Here is an 8,281-nt window from a genome sequence, read left to right as displayed (position 1 = left end):
CACTTATTAAAACAACATTGTATAATTGATAAGCGATGACACTATGACATAGTATTGAACACACCACCAGCTAGAGCCTAACATAAACACAGCTACCCTTGTCTAAACTGACCGCCAGGTCGACTGACATAAGTCCAATTAAATTTATCATCCGGCAACAGTGCAGCATCAATAATTAGTAGTAGATTTCAATTAACATATCGAACAAAATTAGAACTGAATTAACAACAGAGCATATATTAATACTATATAACAATCCATTATATTCTTAATTGGCATAATTTTTTTATTCATACATTATATCATGTTAGTGTGAACTACTTTTTATTATTAAGTTAAATAACACTCTGTTTAAATTTATCAATTTAGTTAATGCATCATACTATAATTTTAATTAGGTAATTAATAAAATAGAAAGTCATTAAAATAGTAATGTTATTAGGATTCAGTACAACAAGGAGCTACTGACATCTACGGGTAAGCAGTAGAAGTATCTTGGAATTTAGCAGGACAATGAGGGTATAAATTGATTATGAAAAATTGAATATGCAGTGTCATATGTCTAAAGTACACTTTAAAAGATACTGTAGAAACGTTTTCCCTTTTACACGCATAATTGACAGTCGTTTTGTAAATAAAGCTTTTTTTCCGGTTGGCTCTAAAGATCTTGTTGATCTGTGGCCACCTGAATAAGCCTTCTCCACACCTGCCTATGTTGAACTACTGTTTCCAGTTTGCTGCATGTAGCTCTTTCGCATCTTTTGTTGATTCTGTTTTATCTATTTGGTTTTTGACCTCCCACGTGGCCTTATGCCTACCATTTATTTTATTTTATCTTATCCTCTTACTCTGTAACTTAATTTTAGTTGTTCTTATCTCCTTTAGCTCTGATGAAGTGAAGTAACCTGATGAAGTGAAATAACCTGATGAAGTGAAGTAACCTGATGAAGTGAAGTAACCTGATGAAGTGAAGTAACCCGATGAAGTGAAGTAACCTGATGAAGTGAAGTAACCCGATGAAGTGAAGTAACCTGATGAAGTGAAGTAACCTGATGAAGCCCTGCAACTTGGGGCGAAACGTTGGCTCATAATAAATAGTTTTTATTCAGTTTGAGTTATTTCAATCGCACTTGGATCATCTTCATTTTATTTGTTACACACGGTTAATCAATTAATCTACAATTATTTTAAAGAACAAGAACAGATGCCCGAACACATGTTATAAGTATTTTAGAAATATAATTAGATTTTGAATAGCATATAACCGAGAAAGCGAGATATCACAATAGGATCAAAGGATGGATGAAGATGATTTGGAAGGAAAAACTGATATAGGAGAGTCCTTGACTCCAAGCGACAAGGACATCAAGACGATGATCGGGCAGAGCATCAACCAGTTCTTGGAGAAGGAACAGTACCACGAGTACTTGGTCGAAACCTGGATCAACGGGATCACCGAGGCAGCCCTGAACAAGTTGGCCAAGCTCTGCCTACCCTGCAAGATCATCCTCAACACCACCATCATGCAGAGGAACAGGTCCAGTTTACACTTCTCTTCTTCCTGCAAGTGGCAATCCAGCACGGATAGATGCATCTACGTGGAGTGGAGTAGCCCGAGTATGTATGTTCTCGTCTCAGCTCATATAGTGGAAGCTTGAATTTACAAATAGAATTATAATCGATTCTTCAGTATAAATAAACGTATTTTGCTGTTTGGACACCAAAAATATAGCTCGTCCTATAGCCACTAGCTGGTAGTTTCAAGTCATAGCAACCCATAAAATTAATAATAATAACACATCGGTAATTATTCCTTATGAATAATAATAATAAAATGAAGTAGTTCTTGATAATAACGCCCGTATATTTTGAGTTAGCTTCCGCTGTCCTCATGCAAGAATTAAAAAAAAAAACATTATATCTTCAGATTCGAAAATCTTCACTTGTATTTTTTGTTTTAGACATGAAGAAAGAATATCGTTCAGTGTCTTGTCAATTTTCTATTTAGGCGCAGCTGATCGAAACGTTAATCCGATTTCGATATATCCAGGGATTGTACTCAAATTTGGTAGAAAGTTGGGGTATTGGAGGCCATATTTGCTTGTATAACATAGTAAAATAATCTTTTTATTAGGATCAACGAGTGTATAAAACGGTGTAATACAATTAACTTTTTTCAGCAATTTAAATGTACTTTATTAAAAATATCCATAAAAATATCGGTGTTCGTAGATATCAATTACGTTAATGATTTTATCAATTCAGCCATTATTGGGAAATAGTTTCGAATATAACTGAAGGAATCAATAATTATCTATAGTTCTTTTTTCCTCTTAAGTGATTCTAGCTTATATGGGGATTCTACACGGTTAGGATAGAGTCTCATCATCTTCCGAAAGAAGCACCTAACCGACTGTTACTTCTATTTGGAAATAATATATAATAAACTATTAAATATTTTGTATCATACTTCAAAGAAAACGACTTTGGTCCTCATATTCTTGGCCGATAGATAAGACATTCGTGATAGGGCAGCGGGATTTTGAATGATGGTTGTGTCCACGTCTTATAGATATATTCCCTAACGTGGGAGCGTATTTCCTTTCTTTGGCAAATATAGCAATGAAAAAAGATAGCTCCCCCTCAAAACGAACGTTTACTGTTACTGTTGTTAAGGTTACAATGTCGATCTCATAAACTAAGAATATATTCATATCACTGAATTTGAAGACGTATTCCTAACAACAATAATTATTTGTGTCCCTATTTGACCAGGTCCTAGCAAGTCTCTTTTGGCCACTTGTTATTCTTTGCTGAAGTTTAGTCTTTATAAATTACTTTGGTATTATTTCATGCAGACCGATTGCGGGTAATAATCTATCCTATAATAATGAATGCTTTAATTTGGTTGAAGCTTTTGATTTTCGCTCCACAAAAATATAAAAAGACTTCCAACTTTCTTTTTCTTCAGCTAAGGTTGGAGACTAAGTGATTCCATGTTCCAGCAATAGGTGATTTCAGTATGGTGTGGATTTACACCCATTGCACTGCTTTTTGGCAACTAAAATTACTGGAACTCGTTACCATTTGGTAGCTGATACTCTATTATCTATTATAGATATTTCGTTTAACTTTGTTAATTGTCTCCTTTTCGTCAGACATATTACACCAAAATACATGAACGTGTCAAATGCATAACTGGATGTCATATCACTACTTTATAAATAGTTTTGTTTTATAACATAAATATTATTTATATTAAACGATGTTACATGTTTTTTTTAAAAAATATTAAACGTTCATATATCATGGCTATCAATATGAAACGTCAACAAAGCGTAATAAAATTGTGGCTCTACCTAAGGGTATAAGACCATCTGCTTGTTCTTTGAACCCCTCCACTCAGTTTTCATCCATAACTTTATATGGCACACAAATATCTCCTAATGTTGAGAGTAGAGTTGCTCAAGAGAGTTGTTGAAGGATACTCTAGGAGATAAGTAGTATATAGTAGTCGAAGTTGTACATAACGTGCCATAAACTCTATATTTCCTCTTTTCATATCAATGAAGTATGTCTTACGCAGCTCTGCGCTAGTTAAAATTATTATTAGTAATAATTAATCGCAATAGATCCTTTAAATTAAATAAATTTGTTAGATTGGCACAAGTAGAACATTTCCTTGGTTATAAATGGTTTCTAACCACGGATAAATGATAGTATGAAGTACAATCCACAAATAGAAATAACTCGAGATCGATGTTTTAAATTCAATCATATTGGTTATTATAATATCAACAATAAAATCAACCTTATCGAATCCTAAAACACAGCATTATGTAATCGAGAAGCCCTCTCGAGAGGCAGTGGAAGTTCCAAATTAGCAGGGCTGTTCAAACAGACAAATCAGATTCATTAGGGCCATAGCACCTGTGGCTCCTCCCCGGGTATTTGTATCCTAATGCTTCCGATTAATACCGCACCCTAGTGAGGGCTATTATTTTATTTTCAGCATTATCTCAACTTAATGGCAAATTATTATGTACTAAAGTAATTTGGCAATTATTAATTATTAATCCAATCATTATAGCAACATAGCCAGTCTGCCGCAAGGATCCCGCGCAAGTCCAAATATAATTCAATTTATTCATAAATTACTACAAAAAAAAACCTTAATTTAAATATAGCTCACTTTACTTATGGTACAGCGTTATACTCCTCTTTTTTCGAATTGACGTAATCACTAACAAAAGAGTTTTTAAAAAAAAATCTGCACCTTAAAAAATGGGGATCACATCTATGCAATGAAAAAGCCGAAGCCATAATTTTCACGAAATGACGACCTAAACTTCCCTTGAACATAGTTTGAAATGACACTTCTATCCCTTTTGCATAATCCGTAAAATACCTAGGTGCCACATATAAGACAGTAAACCGCTATTGAACCAGCATATTAATTTAAAATTACAAAACGTAAGGAAATGCACAAAATATTTCTATATTTAAATAAAAAATTCAAAACTATTTCTCACAAATTCATACTATATAAAGCAGTACTCACGCCTTCTATTAAAAATGCCTATCTCATATGGAGCTTTCTAAATTTATCCAAATAAAAAAATAAATATTACAAGTGTTAAAAAACAAATGTGTCAGAATTTTTAATACTTGTAGCGAGGGAAATGAGACCAAGGACTGACTTAAGGTGCAGAGAGTTCACCCGGAACCCACGAGCGCGAGTCTCTCAGAATCTATTGCGTTTATTAATAATAACATTCTTCTTCAAATAAACAGACATATTGTAATTTTCACGATTTAATAATTTGTATATTAATAATAATAGTAATTTGTATTGACTTACGATTATCGTAACTTATTAGTTGATATCCTTTTGTTCACACAACAAATAAATTTGCGTTTTATTGTATTACTTAATCCTTATTCTCATGAAATGAGGTTTTAAAAATAATAATTAGACAGTAATTAAACGTTAATTATCAAATGCTTAAATCACTGTTGTAGTGGTTGTTATTGTCTTCATTGTCATGGCATCATTTTGGCCGTAATATTGGTTGAAAAAAATTAAATTTAAATTTTATTAGTAGATTTTGGGTTCAAGTCTTGTTTGATAGTGATTTTTCTCAAGAGTCATATAAGAAAATTGGTTTTCTCATAGTTAATAAAACACGGACTAAATATTGGGTGTATTTTTTTTTTATGCATGTTTGCTAAAGTGCAGAGAGTATTTAGCGAGTTTAATTTAATTCCCCATCGGTTTGTAAATATTTAGAGAGAGAGTGAGATTTTATTTATTTTTATGTACTTTGTATTCATTTATTTTTATTCTTATGCTATTTTATTTTAATATGAATGTGATCATTTATCACTATTGCCTATTGCCCATCAACGTTGTAGCAGATTGTAATATCTATCAATAAACCAAGTTTTGAATTTTGAAAAAAAAATTAACTAAAATAAGGTTTAATTCGCTTTCCACTTATTAATACGATATATTGAAGAATAAAATTGATTTTTGCAAGATTGGAGTGTTTTCACAACATGATTTTCGGTTTTTCGCTGCCCAAAATTCTGGTTGCTAATTATTAAATGCAGCCTTGGGAAACAAATATTTTATTGTCATGGTATAATTTGGGCCTGCCTAGATAGTGGGTAAAATTTTAATTAAACTTTCATTAGTAGATTTTTAGATTTGAGAAATTTAGAGAGAGAGAATTCTACCAATAATATTGATTATATCTCTTCTCATAACAACCTCACAGATTTAATATCGGCTTTACCAGCTACTTCTTTATGTACCTACTCACATAAACCTCTTAACTGTCAACAAACTTTCATCTGTTTATTACTAAACAAATCCTTAGATAAACTCTATCACCATTATTCTAATCCTAGACATCCTATGTTATCCATTTTGGAGATGAATGCCTTTAAGATGATTACTCTGAACTGAAAAAAAAAAAAAACTGAAAATAGTTCAACAGGAAAAGCTATATTTTCCTGTTCAACTATTTTCAGTTTTTCCTCAGAGCTTTCCTATTCTGAGCTACTAAATCGGGAAACTGTCTGGTATCTAATGTTACTTTTGTTTGTGTCTTTGTTCCTTCTTGAAGTTAGTCAGACGTTTACATCTGAACTAATATACCTACTGGATTTGATCAAATGATGTAGATCTTTCCGCAGTGTGTTTGGAAAAAAATCATTGACTATAACACCGTATTTTAACTAATGGACGGTCCTTATATTTTCATTTTTTTTTATTCTTATTTTATAGTTTCTTGTGGAGACAGTAAAGTCATAACTGAGCTACTAACATCTGAATTACCCTTCGAGTAATATAACATTGTGTATGTTATGGAGCATCTATCACATCATGGAAATGATTAACTATTAAATAAAATTGTTGGCTCTATTCGTCGCAACTTACTCTCAATTCTCTTAAAATATTTAATCTCTATTTAGGAATTTTCTATTAAAAATAATCTGTCAAGTACATAGATCAACAGAGCTTCCTTACCCTTTTTAGTTATTTTTATATCCTCTTATTTTTTCTGACTAATTGGATTTTCGGGAAATTATTGTTTTTTCAGGGAATTTCGGTTATGTAGGTAATTAATTACATATATTTAAATTTTAATGATTTATTTTTGAGAATAACATCTTTGGGAAGAGCCTTTAATGATATATAAATGTAACCAGGTTGTTTTTTAGTATTGGGAAGCGTATGTTAGTTCGATTGATAATGCCTGAACACAAATTTTACTACAGACAGACAGACAGACTCGGAACCATTTTTCCCCCTTCTATCTAAAACGTGAAAGGCGGGTTAAAATTTTTGATTCTGATGAGATAATTATTTTTCACCGTATGTATTCAAAATTTATTATATTTGAAACCTAACAGTTTGAACATATCATATTTTTTAGCAATACTACTTGAACAAATTTGCATTGAAATGTTAATTTTAATTATCATTATTAATACAGAAAATAAATATCGAAACATTTTTTTTCATATTCAAGCACATCATTTTTGCGATCATTCAAAATTTTATTTAATCTCCTTTATTTCAATATTTAAATAATTGTAGGTTAAATACGTTTTTTTCCCCATTCATTCTCTACTACGTCAATGATAGCATATTAAGTAGTTTTAATTATATAATTTAAGATATGATAAATACTAATAATATGGTATCTGCGAAATGAATGAACCTATATTAACTTTAATTACCCTTTTTTGTTCCTATTATCTTTTTTAATACGGCTGTTATAAGTAAATATCAGGAGGAAAAGACTTTCAAAAAAGTAGTTAATTCAATATCCTAAACCAGGTTCTAATTAATCAGAAATTAATTTAAAAAGCACATTTAATTAGTCTTTGAGTAGTATATCAAACATGATATGCCTAATATAACCAGATTAAACCGGCTTTGTTGCTGAAAGGATTATTCAAACAGTAGAGATAGGGAAATCAGATGGTCATCACTACATAAATCACTACATCTCATATTCAATTCATACGGCCAACATTGCGCACTATCTCTCAAATGCAATACTATTTTAGCATGATACAGCACCGTATGTCAACTCCTTCAACATGCATATTTTATGATGTTTTATTCTTAATTATTTAGAACAATTACAATCAGGAAGTATAAAGGAAATATTTTAGGTTTGTCTTCAAAAATAAAAAATCAATATATGTATATAGATGTGTCAGTCGGTATATTTCATTTCGCAGCCACAGCAACTAATCATGCAGTGTGATGGTTACGTTTCAGTTGTGGTTCATCTAGGAAACTTACATATTTTTTATTTTCTATTTCGAATAATTAATGAAACTTCATTTCCATGGAAGAAAGTTCATTACACGAACATTATTAGATTATTTTTGAAAAAAGTTTATTAAAATTCTCTCAATAGCCAATGAGAGTAATCTTATTGATAGTTCTAATGAAACAATTACTGCTATAGAACAAACACCAAATTAAAGTCCATTATTTTGTGAGATATGGAAAATGTAGGGTTTTTTTATATCCTTCTAGCACATCTTATTGATACTTTTCGAACGATTTTGACATTATACAATATATGATGTAAATCATATCTTAAAATAAAGGTTCTATTTGAAGATAGTTTAATACATCACAGAGTACTTTATAATAATAATCTCCTTAAGAGTAGCAATTTACATGATATTCGCCAATATAAATTCACATAATACTTTTTGAAAGGAATTATATATCACACTACATTTTGGA

The 8,281-nt window shown here is 31.1% G+C and overlaps 1 non-coding gene across 1 annotated transcript in view; it reads left to right on the top strand.

The window, feature by feature from the left end:
- Nucleotides 1-1,141: 1,141 nt before the first annotated feature.
- The window catches only part of LOC106685933 (uncharacterized), a 15,856-nt gene continuing 8,716 nt past the window's right edge, over nt 1,142-8,281 (top strand). Inside the window, exon 1 of the transcript XR_010843665.1 lies at nt 1,142-1,617. This is a non-coding gene — a transcript (uncharacterized protein). The remainder of the gene's footprint in view (nt 1,618-8,281) is intronic.

The sequence above is a fragment of the Halyomorpha halys genome, unplaced genomic scaffold, assembly GCF_000696795.3.
Source record: "Halyomorpha halys isolate HHAL.00 unplaced genomic scaffold, Hhal_1.1 Scaffold759.1, whole genome shotgun sequence".
NCBI lineage: Eukaryota > Metazoa > Arthropoda > Insecta > Hemiptera > Pentatomidae > Halyomorpha > Halyomorpha halys.
The sequence above is the reverse complement of the archived record's forward strand: the minus strand, read 5'-3'. Positions and strand labels throughout refer to the sequence as shown.